A 16,583-nucleotide genomic window follows, 5' to 3' on the forward strand; every position below is an offset into this window, starting at 1 on the left:
GTAAGAGGAAGTCATGTACTCCCCCAAACTTTTTAATTGCACCCTCCCCCCCCCCACACACACATGCACACCGTGAAGAGTTATGGGTTTTCTCTGGGTGTCGGCTCTAGCCTGACTATGAACTGACCTTACATTGCAGTGTAGCCATACCAACGAGTTTAAACTCTAACGAGTCATGGCTGTCAAAGGGGAGGAGAGACAATAATATGATAAGTAGGGGTGCATTATGCCTCCCTCATAACTTTTTGAGTAGTGATTAGGGTACTCATCTGGGCTGTGGAGGGTGTCCAGTTTGAGTCCCACCCCAAATGAGGAGAAGGATGTTGCACAGGGATCTACCAAGTCTCAGGTGAATGCTCTAACCACCAGGGTACAGGGTAGTATAATATGGACCTTTTTCAATCTGCTCTCTTGAAGCTGTTCTAGTCTGGCATAATAAATAGCTAGGCATAGGAGGAAGAGGAATCCTGGGGTATGTCTAGACTACAGAGTTTTGTCGACAAAAGTGGACTTTTGTCGACAAAACTATATTTGCGTCTACACTACCGCTGAGTTCTGTCGACATAACGTTGACAGAACTCAGCAGTTTTGTCGATGCTGGTAAACCTCATTTTATGAGGCATAACGCCTTCTGTCGACAGAGTTCTGTCGACAGAAGGTGTTATTGCATGTAGGGTTGTGTCTAGACTACAGGGTTTTGTCTACAAAGCAGCTTGCTTTGTTGACAGAACTGAATGTAGTCTAGACGCTCTTTGTCAACAGAAGCTTTGTCGACAGTATCTGTCGACAAAACTTCTGTCGACAAAACCCTGTAGTCTAGACATACCCCTGGATCTCACCACCTCCCAAGTGGCTGCTGCTGAAAGAAACACACCAGCACAGGTTTCTGGCTGTGAATCCCAAGTAGAGATAGACACTCCCGGCAGCCTGGATTTAGGCACCCAGCTCCCTGAGAGGGGTGAATCAAAGTGCCCACTCCAATCCTTTCTCCTCAAGCTATCCCTCTCCACGTGCTGTGTAAAGACTGTAGGCACCAAAGCAAAGCAGTGTGAATCTCAGTGATTTTTCTAGGCTCTGAAAGATAGGTGTTGTGACATTCAGCATCACAACACCTAAGACCCTGTGTGAATCAAGCTCTCAGTCACCTCTCCGACTGCCAGCACTGGCAGCTCACTAGCTGCTGCTAAATCATGTCTGCCACCATTAGACAGCTTCCTGAACCCTCTCTGCCGTCTAGTGCTCTGACACAAAGCTAGTCACCTCTGGTATTTGCAGATTTATGCTCAGTTTTAAATAAAATTAAAGTACATATTAAAAAAAATGCCCTAATACTGAATGGCTTTGCCCAAATGGCAGAGATTTTTCAGGCTTCAAACTCAGTCGTAACCTTGTAGAATAAGTTATAATTGCGGGTTTCAACAGATACTGGAGGTTTCAAAAGCCTCCTGCCTGCTTGGGCTCTCTGTTCACTGTAAATAGTTTAACATGGACAAAATGCAATAATTTAACATCCAGTTGAAAGAAATGCACAGAAAAATTGCAGCAAGTGTTGTGCTCCCCAATTTAAAAACCAGCAAAAGAGCCCTTTTGTAGTCTATGAAATGAAACATGATAAATCTGCATTGTATAGGTGGAATAGCACAATGCTGGCTCATTGTGAGACCGGGCTACATGGATGCCGTACAGTCGCTGCATGGCCCTGTCAATTACTATTCTTTACATAATGGCACTTCAGGATTCTGGAAATACTGCATGCAGGCTTTGGTCGCATGCTTCACCATTCACCACATGAGTGACGTTCTTAAGCTATCACACACATCTTTTTAGAGTATTAGTTTTATAGCTGTTTATAATTGTTCTGTTTTAATTTGAAGTGTAACTGTGTGACATTCCTCAGACCAGTGGTTTTTGGCATGTTTTTTTCAGCCCTGGAAGAGTTCATCTTTATAAGAAAGTATTTTCTTACTGTTGATACGTGACTGCTCTAGGCAAAATTCTCAGACACATGTATTTCAAAGTGTGTTTTAAAGGTTCTCTGTGAACTGAACGGTTTATGTTCAGAAAAAAACAGAAGCGAGTAAGAGGCTGCAGCATGTTTGCCTACATCCGTAAAGAGTCATTTCCTCTAGAATGGGTTCTGTATTCTTTAGGGGTGCATCTACACTACACCCTTACCTGGAGGTAGTTTCAAAATAGCTTATTTAAAAATTTGGTGCCATCTACATAGCACCAAATTTTGAAATAACTTGCTATTTTGAAATGCCCCTTATCTCTCGTGGAACAGGGTTTTGTAAGAAGCCACCTGTTATTTTGAAATAGCCAGCTTTGGGCCTGGACACTCAATCCCTAGCTGGCAGAGATTTACAAAGGTTCAAAGATGGTTAGATGCCAAGTTCCCTTTAGGTCTTTGACAATCTGCTCCTTTTTCTACAATTCTCTGCTAAGAGCTATGTAGAGATTTTGCCATTGTGGGACAAAAGCATTCAGAACAGATTTAAATAAAAAAAATTCACTATCCACACAAGAGTGACATGCCTCAGAGAAGGTTTTCCTGACATTTTTGGGAGTGGGGGAATTTGGGTAAATGTAATGGAGGTCCTTGGATTCTTAATACCCTATGATATTCAATATATCTTCTGTAAGCAGGCATCTAAAGCTATGTCTACACCACGGCTACGTCTACACTGGCCCCTTTTCCGGAAGGGGCATGTTAATTTCAGCTATCGTAATAGGGAAATCCGCGGGGGATTTAAATATCCCCCGCGGCATTTAAATAAAAATGTCCGCCACTTTTTTCCGGCTTTTAGAAAAGCCGGAAAAGAGCGTCTACACTGGCCCCGATCCTCCAGAAAAAGCACCCTTTTCCGGAGGATCTTATTCCTACTTCAAAGTATTTAAATATCCCCCGCGGATTTCCCTATTACAATAGCTGAAATTAACATGCCCCTTCCGGAAAAGGGGCCAGTGTAGACGTAGCCATTAAGTTTTTGTGGCAGAGAGTATGCTAATGACGGACTCATTAGCATGAGTCATGATGTCATTAGCCTATTTTCTGCCAATGCTTTTTGCACAAGGGGTTTTTGCTCAAAACGAAGCAGTGTAGTCACTTTCATTTTGCGCAAAAAAAACCCCCTTTTGCACAAGATCCTTATGCCTCTCTGGGAGATCCAGGATCCAGGAGAGACATAAGGATATTGCACAAAAGGGTTTTTTTTTGCACAAAACGGAAGTGGCTACACTGCTTCTTTTTGCACAAAAACCCCTTGCGCAAAAAGCATCGGCAGAAAATATGCTAATGACATCACGACTTATGCTAACGAGTCCGTCATTAGCATACTCTCTGCTGCAAAAACCTTGTAGTGTAGGCAAAGCCTAAGGGTATGTCTACACTACAGAGTTTTTTCCAGAAAAACTACAGTTATGTCCACACTGCTATTGCGGTTTTTTTGACAGAAAGTCGAAAGAACAGATGTTTTTTTCTGACAGTGATAAACCTCTTTCTACGAGGAAGAAGCCTTTTTCAGAAAAAGTCATGTGTGGAGGAGGAAGAGAGTGTTTTTTCAGAAGAAGAGGCCACCAGGAAAAAGCACAGGTGCCCTGGTGACCGCTCCATCCACAGTAATTACAATTGAAATGCGAGATAGCAGCCAATCAATGTGGATGCTATCTTTCAGAAAAGCAGATTGCTTTCTCATTGCGTTTTTGCTGTGTGGACACTCTTTCGAAAAAAGTTTTTCCAGAAGATCTCTTCTGGAAAAGCTTCTTCCAAAAGAAGCCTGCAGACTAGATGTAGCCTAAGTGTGCACTGTTTCACATCTACCACATAAATCCTTTGAAGTTGTACAGCTCCAGGTGAAAATGCTCTGAACTGCAAAGAGCAGAATTTTTCTTCTAGCTAAGTTCTGACTTAACTCCTCTATAAGTAAATCAATAATTTGATTGAAATCCCTGAAGCAAGTGACCATTGGGCATGTTTATTGCCATTCTCAGTCCCTGGTATGTGGTTTCTCCTTGCAACAAGCCACTCTGCAGAAGCCAGGAGAAGTGGGGGGTGAGTGAAACATTCACATGGGTAGCTGCAGAAACACAATGCCATGTCCCTTGGCCATGGAGAGGCAACTGTTCATCCAAAACTTCAGTGAAGAAACACTTCTCTGAGGCATGTCTCTGTTGCCCTGTCCCTTTCAACACTGTTGGACACAAGGGTCAGACTTTCTGGTAGTGCAGGAGGCATTGAGCGGGGATGGAAAGATATTATCTGTGGCTCTCTGGTCTTCCTCCATGGGAACTATGCTTGCTTAGAATAGAGTCAATTTCTTTTAGTATTGCTGGTCCTATAACCATAATTCAGCAAATGTTTGGAGTAGCAGAAATTCAACATGGTTCTTCAGGGTTAGCAGAAAGGCAAATGTACTTTGCCTGCCTTCCTAGATTACCAAACCCCTCTGCTCAGCAATATGCATAGGCAGGCATCATTATTCCATTCTTCTCTCTGGCATAGGTATCCCAGTGTTTTCCACAAGACTGGAAAGACATTTCTTTTCCAATCTGGGACCTTGACAACTCCAAGAGAAGACCAGCCATTAAAGAACAGTAAGATGATGTGGTAACATTATACCAGAAGAAACCAAAACATTGATCCATGCATTGTAAATATTACAGAATTTTAATAAAAATAATACAGACACCTTATTATTTCTAATCTTGGTTCCTTCCTCGTGGGCTGCAAATGTAGCCTGAAGGAAGGAGGCTGTAGCATGATAACCATGCCACACAACCACATCATAAGCCTCCAGGAACCCTGCCCTGCAACCAGAAAAGATGCCAACTCTGCCCACATATCTATACTGACGAATTCATCACTGGAGCAAACAACACATGCCAGAAAATCAAAGGGTAATTTGACTGCTCATCTAGTAATTTGATCTATGCCATCAAATGCCAACAGTGCCCATCTACTATATATATTGGTCAAATTGGACATTCTCTATGGAAAAGAATCAATGGACACAAATAGGATATACGTAAAGAAAATTCAGAAGACAGTGGCAGAACATTTCTGTTTACCTAACCATAATCTCACAGATCTGAAAGTAGCGGTCTTGCCACAGGTCAGCTCCTCAATCCAAATACACAGGGAAAGCTTGGAATTAAAATACATATGCAAATTAAATTAAATTGCTAATGAACTTAATCAAGATATGGGGTGGTGGACCCTTTATCACTGAAGGTGCTAACAGCTTTCTGAATGGTATCCTTCCTGCATTACCAATCTATCCACTGACTTTGATCTTTATCTACTCAGGTTTAGCACCCTTTCTCCTGATACTTTATGTATAGAGGTAAGGGGGTGGATGACAGAGCATTTTTCTCTCCCCTGCCCCTTCCCTTCTCCTATTTATTTTGAGTTTTCTTATCCCCTAGTCATAACTCTGGTCATCTAAAGAAGTGGGCTGTGCCCATGAAAGCTCATGATATCATCTACATGTTTTGTTAGTCTATAAAGTGCTACCAGACCATTTGCTTGCTGTTTTTTTCTTTCAACATTCCCATTAATGTATCTTAGAATGATGTTTGCTGTTTTTGCAATAGAGTTAGTCCATTGACTCATATTTAGCTTGTATTCCAGTATGACCCTTAGATCCCTTTCCACAGTACTTCTTCTTAGATCATCATTGCCCCTATTGCATGTATGCAGCTGATTGTTCCTCCCTAAGTCGAGTACTTTGCCTTTGTCCTTATTGAATTTCTTCCTATTTACCTCAGATTATTTCTCCAGTTTTCCAGATAATTTTGAATTGTAATCTTAACCTCCCTAACCCCTGCAACCCTCTCCCAGCTTGGTATCATCTGCAAACTTTATAAGTGAGCTCTCTATGCCATTATCTAACTCATCAATGAAGGTATTGAATACAACTGACCCAAAACTGATCCCTGTGAAACCACAATTGTTACACCCTTCCAGCATGACTGTGATCCAATGTTAGGCATCCAATTGCCTCCAGTCTTCTTGGTGAAAACCAAAACAAAGATGTCATTAAGTACCTTCCCCATTTATCACATTTTCTGTTATTGTTTTCCTCTATTTGTTGAATAACAGGCCTACCTGGTCCTTGGTCTTCCTCTTACTTCTAATGTGGAATGTTTTCTTGTTACCCTTTATGTCTCTAGCTAGTATGAGTTCATTTTGTGCCTTGGCCTTTCTAATTTTACCCCTATGTACTTGTGCTATTTGTTCATATTCTTGTAATTTGACCTAGTTTCCACAGTTGCAGTATGTGGGGACATTTAAGTACCTTGCAAGGAAAAATGAGATATGAAGTTATCCTTGGCTTTGACTTGGCAGGACATTCTGGAGAATGCAGGAGAAGCACTGCACAGATAGCAGAGGAAGACACTGATGGACTTTGGGAGGATCTGCTTGTTGGCATAGACGGAAGGAATCAGGAGCAACCGGGCTTTCTCTGGGTGAGGGAGGATCGGGCTCTTAGGGAGGATGAGTTATTGCTACAAATGGAGATGCACAGAGGGAATGGGATCATACATTCATGAAGTCTCTTGTACAACAGGTGGTGGAATTCTGTAAGGGTCTATCAGCCACCATTACCACTGCTTCTCTCTTAGAAGAGGCACCACATCCTTTTCCTCTCTTTTCGCCACCTCCTATGGATTTAGCTCAGGCTGCTGCTGAGGTATGAATTAAACACACGATGGAGGCCTACTATGACATACTCAGTTGGCACCCAAAACGCCTCAGCTCTGAAACTCAGGCAAAAAATGCTCCAGTTTGTCAACCCCTCTCCCCCCCACTAATGATATTATTCCATTGTCATTTCATTTGTCTGGTGGAAGGATGGGTATCCAACAAGAGCAAGGAGACATCTCCACAGAAAGCAATGCTTGCCACTTCTGAGGTAATTTGGTCTTTTTGGGAGGAGGCGGAGGAGGGGGGACATGTGTTCTAGTTATGAAGTGTTCTAGGTCTCTGTTTCATGTAGTTATGTAAATAAACATTACTGTTAACTTTCCTTGTGTGCACATTCTTTCCAAGTATGATCAATCTGATACTTTTCTGGAGTTTGGTTTAAGGTTGAGGTAGCAATATTTGTGATTTTTGTAAAAGTTTGGTGCCATGGAACTGCTAACAATCCCATCCCTCCCACAATCCCTTCCTCTCTCACCCTCCAGCCATGAATTGTCTGAAGTTTTTTTAAAGGGTATTGAGGAATGAAAATATGCTGTGAAATAACTGTTGCTGTCCAAAGCACCATAATCAAAAACAAGAAGACAAGTTAAGTGAAATGTCTTTGCGCTAATAAAGTGAAAATACAAAGAAAGCAAAAATAACAGTAAAGCTCTGACACTGAGCTCTTTAATGACTTTCCTGCCCCTACCATACAGTTACCATGGGCAGGCACGGGAGCATTCAAGCTGTGGAAGCAATCATGCATGGCACCTGAAAAGAATTCTGATACACAATGTCAGATATAATTGTAATCAAGGAATGTGTTAGGTCCCTCCCCAAACCTTACTGAACTCTTTGTAATTGCTGTAACAATGCTTAAGTGCTCCCCATGAACCGACCCAAACCAGAGCAGTTAACATGAAACAAAAATACTGCTCAATGATGGCATTACAGTGTGTTGAAAGTCTCCGCAGCATGAAAACACATCCAAAGCTGTCAACCAGGAGGGTTATCCCCCAGTTATCTGCTTTCCGCTAGTACATTAACTGCAGGAGATCCACTGAGGAATCTCACAACAGATGTGTGTGGCAATGCTCTATTGAGCTTGTCAACAGCACCACTATGTCACAATAGTGTACCTTGTCACAGTGCCAATTCACCTTCTGGCTCCCTGCTGTTCCATTATTTGTGAGCACACAGCATCACTCATTTCCCTGTGCCACTGGGAACCAGGAGCAGCATGCACATGGGTGAGATCAGGTTGCCTGTACAAGCTTTGAAAAGCAATTCTGTCCTGTGTCTACTCTCTGTGGAAGCATTCCCCCTTTGCCTCATAAATGGTATATGGCATTTAGAGTACAGCCACAGTGGCTTCCAGAGGGATCCAGTGGCATCGCCAACATGCTTTCAAACTCCCAAAGATGTCTTTCACTGCCATTCTGCAGCTACTTAGCCTGTATCTGAATTTTTTTTTCATGGGTTGGCAATGTCAGGGTATTGTTTTGGAACAGGCACCACAGTAGGAACTGGAAGGTAGGGTCCCCAAAATAAATGTTGGCTCATAAACAGTGTACATAGACAGATTGTGTCTGAGTAATAAAACCCATTCTTGCTCCACTGCAATATTATTCTGATTTCCTGATCTCTCTGGTGTCAGAGACACTACCCACATGTGTAGAATTCATGTTCATGAACTAGCCCCTGGGTCTAATGGAGAACCAGAGAATGATCATTTCTAAGGTTCATGTATTCCCTGGCTCCTTTTGTTGGAAGTATGTGTTCCGTTGATGGTTCCCGCAGTTTGCAAACCCCAATCCTTTGAAATTCTGTTATAATTTTATAGATTTGGGTAAAAGTAACCCCCTTGCATAGCTAGATTACAATAGTTATAGCCTGGCAACCTGTAAAAAAGGTGCCTCGGTAGTGCATTTCTGGACCCCATAGTGGCAGTGTGGGGAAAATCAAATAACTCCAATTGTGTCTAAGGGGGGACTGTGCAGAAATCATAACTTTCTAAAAGAAAACTGCTGTAAGGGTTAAAAAGTTTTCCAGGCCTCTCTCCCTGTAACAGAGAGAAATCAAATTAGCTCTAATCAAAGACCCTTACAAATGACTATCTCAAATTCATGGATACTCCTAGTCTGTCACAATTTGTCATGTAAACCCTTATCTTTGTCACAGTTTGCCTTGTAGACTCCTCCACTCAAGTTCTCATGTGGCTTTGTGTACTGTAAAAACTTACTTCTAGCACTCCTGGGGTGAACAGAAGTCTCAGAGTACTTCTGCTGAGACTTTGATATGTTAAAGAATAACAATCAACAACTGAACTGTCTAAGCATTCTGTATATAGGATACCTGAATCTGTCTGTCAGGGCTGCTGCTTCACTCTTGGAAGTGACAGCCTGCATGCATGCATCATAAAGTTTTCTCTTTTAGGTTTCTTTCCTGCCTCACTGATTTGACCTCCAGCCTCGAACCCTTCTGGGGGCTCTGTACCCCAGGGGAGCGAGATTTCCCCCTCAGTTTGGTGTCAGAAGTGGGATGGCTTGGAACTCCAGTTGGAAAGGCTGATGACGGGGAATGGGAACGGACTACAGCGCGCATCTGGAGGGTAAGGGATCCATTTAAAATCCCCCAGTCCGCCTCCCTGTTCTCGTCACCAGCTGGACCGGCTGGCGGTAAGAGTCATCTTTTACTTAAAATTTTTTTGTTAAGAGGCTTGAGGGAAACTTAAAACGAAAACACTGGGTATAGCCAAATAGGGGTTGGATTTTGTTGTTGTTGTTGTTGTTGTTGCTGACTGATTGGTGGCGAGTCCAAGCACATGGTTTTGAGTGAGTGAAGTCCGGAGGGGGACTGCAGCCGCACCAGCGCTGTCAGTGTCACTGCACAGCTGCTGAAAGCAAGGGCGGTTTCCCCCGGCACATAAGGAGTGTGAGTGAAGCTGACAGTTTGTGTGGACTCCCACACTATCCTTGGAGAGGGTAGTGCTGCTGGACGCCTGTACTATCCTTGGGGAGGGTAGTACTGTTGGGCTCCTGCGCTGTCCTTGGACAAGACAGTGCTAACATGGATAAGATTGCTCCCTCAAGTCTGTCTCCTACTGAGGGAAAAGGTTTCTCACAGTCTGGGACTCCCTTGTCTCAGATGATCAGTCAGCTAGGAATTGCCTGCAGGTTTGAAACTAAGGAGACTTAAGGAATTATTGAGCATTTGGAATGGCTATACTCAGGGGAATTCCCAGAATACATGGCAACTAGAACTTTGACTTACAAAAGCTTGCTTATCTTAGAGTTTTCCTCGAGGAAAAACATCCTAACCAGATGGAATATTGGTGCCTCTGGGAGGATGTGGCAGTAAAAAATAATCAGAGCACTATGGCTAGCAAAAAAAGATTCTATTGAAAAGCTGCAGCAAGAATTGGCTTCTCTAAACAGCTTGATTCCCCAGATGTGCCATCTGCACCCCCAACCCGCTTTGGACCCTTGTCAGCTGAACATTCTTTCCTGTTATCTCCCTGTTCTCTTGTAAACCTTATGGGACGTGACTTGTTGTGTAAATTGGGTGCAAACCTTCTCTGTAGAGAGGAAGGGATATTTGTTGACCTTCCCCCCTATCAGGCTCCAAATTTGATGGCATTACTGCTCTCAGAGGAATCTGATGAGACCTCAGGACATACACCCCTCCTGGACCTCTCAGATGTCCCAGAGACATTGTGGGCAGCCCATGTGAATGAAGTGGGGTTGCTAGCCTCTGCAACACCAGTGCAAATAACATACAGACACAACAAGCCTTTCCCAAGGGTAGCCCTGTATCTATTGGCTAGGGAGGCACAAGAGGGCATTAAGCCTGTAATCTCTTCCCTCCTTAAACAAGGGATACTTGTTTATACAACTTCACCATGTGATACACCTATACTACCTGTGAAAAAGCAAATCTATAGATTTGAAGAAAACCTAAGAGCCATTAATAAGTTTAATCCCTAGATTTCCAGTAGTACCTAACCTGGTTTTCTGTAATAGATTTATGTTCTGCCTTCTTTTCTATTCCAGTGCATAAGAATTCCCAATTTCTCTTTGCCTTTTCCTTTCAGGGTCATCAATTAACCTGGACATGTTTTTGTAAAGTTATTGTAAAAGCCCTACTCTGTTTTCTCAGTTTTTAAAAAGCTGACCTTAATTCTATCTCTCTTCCCTGCAGTTCTGTGTTAGTTCAGTATGTTGATGATGTGTTAATTGCTAGTGAAACTGAGGAAAGATGTAAAACTGATACCTCCTATGTGTTAAAGTGTCTTGCTAAAAAGGGTCACAAGGCTTCCAAAGCCAAATTGCAGTTTGTAAAACAAAGAGTTCAGTACTTAAGGACATTTACTTTCAGGAGATGGCCGCCAGTTAACACCTGAGCGAATCTCACATGTTTTTTCCATTCCTCACCCTTTCACCAAAGTCAGGTATACAAATTTCTGGGTACTGCAGGATATTGCAGACAATGGATTCCTAACTTTTCTGGACTCACCAGGCCCCTTACTATTCTACTCTTAATCTTAGCTCCTGACCCAGTGACCTGGTCCCCAGAATGTGAATCTGCTTTCCTTTCCCTTAAAACTCTTCTGCACAGTGGGCTTACCTAAATATAGCAAGCCTTTTACTCTGTTTTGTCATGAACAGGATGGAATTGCAGCTGGAGCTCTCTGTCAACCCCTTGGACACACACCTCGTCCAGTAGCTTATTTTTCTGCAACACTGGACTCAGTAGCCCGTGGGTTCCCACTTTGTCTGAGGGCAGTTGCAGCTGCTGCTGAATTACTTAAAAAGGCCCAACCTGTCACATTAGGCCACAGCATAATCTTACAGGTCCCTCATGCTGTCTCTGCTCTCTTACAGCGACACCGCACTCAGCACCTATCTGTTCAGAGACAAACCCTGTATGAGAATGTTATCCTCTCTTCCCCAAATGTGGTAATTCAAAGATGTAATGTACTTAACCCAGCTACTTTTTCTCCTTTACCCTCTACTGGTAAAGCACATACCCATAACTGTGAAGAATTGCTTGAGCACTGTGTAAAGCCTCCCCAAGATTTGTCTGATCAACTGCTGGAAAATGCAAATCTTGTATTGTATACTGATAGCTCATGTAAAAGAAATGCAGTTGGTAAACTAAAGGCTGGATATGCAGTGGTCTCAGATAATAATGTTTTAAAGGTTTTTTTTCTCTTCCAGAAATCAAATCAGCTCAGTCTGCTGAGCTCATCGCTTTAATTCGTGCTTGCCTTTAGCTTCCGGACAGTCTGCTGCCATTTATACTAACTCAAAGTATGCTTTCTCTGTCTGTCATGCCACAGGACAAATTTGGAAACAACGAGGTTTCCTTACCCCTTCTGGCTCTGCTATCTCTCATGGTCCCCTTATCTCCCAACTCCTTGATGCTATTCAGCTACCCACATGCCTCTCTATTACCCATTGCCCGGCCCGCACAGGTGCCACTGATCCTGTTTCTCTGGGTAATGGGAGTGCTGATGCAACCGCCAGACATGCAGCAGCACATGGACCTCTGACTCCCTTTCAGATTCTGGTCTCTCTTTCCCTCCCTGTTTCTTTGCAGGACCTGATAGAACTACAGCAAGCTGCTCAACCTGCAGAGAAAAACCTTTGGGAGAAAGCAGGCTGCTCCTTATCCCCAGCTGGGATAATGGGTGCACCTGATGGCTGCCCAGTTGCCCCAAAAATCTCTCACACGGCAGCTTGCTCAGGTGTCTCATCAAATGACACACATGAGCAAAAGGGGGGTGGCCTCACAATTCCCAAAACAATGGTACGCCCCAGGCGTGCACCTAGAAGCTCTCAAGAATATCTAATTCATGTGTGATTTGTAAGCAGTTTAATGTTGCAGGAGGCCCACAGGCTAGCAGCCACACAGAAAGAAGAAACTTAGACATAAAATGACGGTTAGGAGAGCTTGCACCTGCAGGTAAAGGAAGCCCTCCCAGTACCTACTGATGTACCGTGCCACAACATCCAACCAGGCGACTACGTGTTCGTGAAGGAACATCGCAAAAAGAATTCCCTGACAGCCCGGTGGGAAGGACCGTTCCAATTGCTGCTCATCACCCACACAGCAGTAAAGGTGAAGGAGCGCCGCTCGTGGATCCACGCAAGTCATGTACGCCGAACTGCAGATCCAACAGAGCTGATTGACCCCGTCACCCAGGACCCCTCCCCGGAGGAATCACCTGAGGATGAGGTTCAGCGGACCGAGGCGGCAGACTCTCAAACCAAACTGTTACCAAACCGGCCTCCACCAGGAGCTTCGAGGTACAACCTGAGAGGTAGGACTGTACCAGCAAAGACCTACAGGTGAGCCTGGTGCCCCATAGCTCTCACAAAGGAAAATCCATTCCAGTATTGAGTGAACTAAGAGACTACGAAACCTCGAAGAGTGCCTGCAGAGGCAAGCCAAACAATACTAACTGATTAAGTTTAGTTAAAAGACTGCTTTGCTAGTTGCTAGATAATTACTATATTATTATTATCCTTTCTACTTTAGAGACTTAAGATACTATAATAAGATGGGGATTGTTTTCCTTCTTTTAGTAGTCAGAATAGCCTTAGTATATAACTTTCCCCACCCTTATTGGGAAGCCCTGCAAAAGGTTGTGTCCCTCACCAATACAAGTGATACAAGTGACTGTTGGATATGTGAACAGCTTATAGAAGGCTCTGAAGGCCTTTTACCATTACAGTTTATCCCAACTCCTGCCTCCCTGTGGACCAGACCCCTAAAAATTCAGATCTACTGGTAGTCAGTACTCTACAGGAGAGCGGGAGTGGGTAGATGCCCAGAATGATAACACTGTGCCAGAAGTACATAGTCATGGGGGGGAACAGGCAGATTTGGCATAAAAATCTGATTGCCTCAGGGATTCCCCTTACTCAAGCATTACATCCATCAGGGAATGCTTCCCTTATGTTTCCCTTATGTTTTAAAAGCAATATTGGCACTGGTAAAGATCTGGGGGTGAATGGGCAGTGGATCATTTACCCAGCAGATAAAGAAAACCTCCCTCTAAGATGAGACTTCATCCTAGCAAAGGAAGAATACCTAAGAATGTCTAGAATAAACTTTAAGTAATACTCCAATAGGAGTATTAAAGGGGGGAATTGTGGGGAAAATCAAATAACTCCAATTGTGTCTAAGGGGGGACTGTGCAGAAATCATAACTTTCTAAAAGAAAACTGCTGTAAGGGTTAAAAAGTTTTCCAGGCCTCTCTCCCTGTAACAGAGAGAAATCAAATTAGCTCTAATCAAAGACCCTTACAAATGACTATCTCAAATTCATGGATACTCCTAGTCTGTCACAATTTGTCATGTAAACCCTTATCTTTGTCACAGTTTGCCTTGTAGACTCCTCCACTCAAGTTCTCATGTGGCTTTGTGTACTGTAAAAACTTACTTCTAGCACTCCTGGGGTGAACAGAAGTCTCAGAGTACTTCTGCTGAGACTTTGATATGTTAAAGAATAACAATCAACAACTGAACTGTCTAAGCATTCTGTATATAGGATACCTGAATCTGTCTGTCAGGGCTGCTGCTTCACTCTTGGAAGTGACAGCCTGCATGCATGCATCATAAAGTTTTCTCTTCTAGGTTTCTTTCCTGCCTCACTGATTTGACCTCCAGCCTCGGACCCTTCTGGGGGCTCTGTACCCCAGGGGAGCGAGATTTCCCCCTCAGCAGCTAACTGATGGGTAGCTGCCAGGTGTTGTCAGATTCCCAAAGTCAATAGCCACACACTTCTGTACTGGTATGGATTTCCAAAATCAAACGGTCCATCACTGACGGGTTGGTGAAAGCTGCTCTACAACTCAGTGGAAGTCTGCTTCCTTAGTATGAAGTGCTGCCACCTCTCATCATTATTTCAGGTTCCAAGACAATGTGGTCCTACCACACTGTTCTGGTTCGCTGGGACCAGAAGCAGCAGCCCACCCATAGGCATGTCATTGCTATCCTGATAGCAAAAAATGTTTGTTATATGGGATACAAGTGGATGGTCATTTTCCTTGAAGGTCAGATGTCTTCCTTGTCTGACAGCACTCGGGACTGATTCCATCTGGTATCTGCTACTGCACTGGATGAATATTAGTCCTGCGAGCAAGAACATAACCACAGCTTTGTGGACTTATTCAATGCCTTCAACACAGTTTGGCAGAAGAGAGAGATGAGTGGGAGTAGCAGTCATCAAATGCATGAAGGCAGCATATGTTATGAGCAACATTTAGCAAGGCGGTTCCTAGATTGTCTCCTGTGACACACAGGATTTCCAGAAGCCATCCCTGAAATTTTACCAATAAGGTTTCATACTAAATAATGGGAAGCGTGAATGCAAGTCTATATCTGTGTACATTGTAGACCCATGCCCAGCATGGTATACAGGGATGCTCAGCACAGGTATGGTGTACATGCTGTAGCAACACATGCACAAATAACCATGTGCACTGGCTTGTGTAGTGGTAGCCTTAAAGTCCAGACGTGAAACCATATGAGTGGATCTTTGGGAGGATGTACTTATAAATAAAATACTACTCTACACACACCTCTTCTCCAGCTGCCAGCTAGACAAGCATATCTCAGGGAAAACAAGGCTTGCTAACAGCTGGTTGAATCACTCAGGCATTTATTCCTATTTGTTGTGAAGTTAGTTCTTTTTCAGTTTTTCTTTTTGGAAATCACTTGCAAATTGATTTTGATTTCTGGCATTGTATTTGTAGCATCAGATCCAAGATTGGATTTGTGCAGCTTCATGCTGCTCTGTGGTGCAAAGTTGTCCCAAATACAGTGTACCTGGACAGAGAAAGATTTTTTAAAATGTAGGAAAATGGTTTTAGTCCCCCTCCCCATAGTGGCATGGTCAGGGAAAAGGAGCAGTTGCTAAGGTGGCCCCATGGCCACCTTAATGGCAGAAGCCATTTGAAAAGACTAACTGCAATTTTTATTGGTCCTACCAAACCAGTGAAAAGCGTTGAATGTTCTTCAATGCCGTCTACTGGCACCTTAGCTGTTAACTGTTTAAATATATACAAAACCAGAGTATTCTCTTTACAGGAACTGGCTGCTCTAACATGCACCCTGGGACTAAACCACACAGCCACCTCAGTATTGACAGAGTGAGATGTGTTGTCAGGTCTAGCTGAGAAATGCAGGCCATAATCTGTAACCATTCACCCAATAGTTTGAGCAAACAATTTAGTTCATTTTGACTATCATTATTTATGGTACGTGATGAGTTATCTTAGTCACCTGGTTTTGTTTCTGCTTCAGAACTGGCTGATAATTTTTTTAAATAGGAGAAAGATAAACAGGGATTAGCACACCATATTTATTTAACATTTGAAAACATTCTCATGGATATCTGATAGTCATACACCACTGAAAAATTAATTACATCTATGACAAATCACTTTCCTTGCTGGAATGAATCACCCCCCCCCTGTTTATGCACATACTATGACTGTGTTTTCATTATTCAGCCAGTACTTTTAATGTGTTTCGATTAGATCTAAGAGTAATAGTTTTCCAAGAAACATTACAGAGTACCTGAAATTCATCTGAAACTAAACTGGATGGTGAAATAGGGGGCGAAGGGGGAGGGGGAGAAAATGGGATGTCAGTTGTCAATGACAGAATGTCTTCTAAATAATATTCTTATTTCTCTTCCCAAAGACCATTTTTTCCTCCTCTACCCAGTCCTCCTGACTAGTGTTCAAAAGAGGCCAAAGTCCAAAATGTGTCAAAGAGATCAAAGAAACAACAGACAGTACTATGCAGCACTTTAAAGACTAACAAGATGGTTTATTATGTGATGAGATTTCATGGGCTCATCATCTAATAAACCATCTTGTTA

Source organism: Pelodiscus sinensis, chromosome 1 (assembly GCF_052426305.1).
Source record: "Pelodiscus sinensis isolate ZL-2025 chromosome 1, ASM5242630v1, whole genome shotgun sequence".
Classification (NCBI taxonomy): domain Eukaryota; kingdom Metazoa; phylum Chordata; order Testudines; family Trionychidae; genus Pelodiscus; species Pelodiscus sinensis.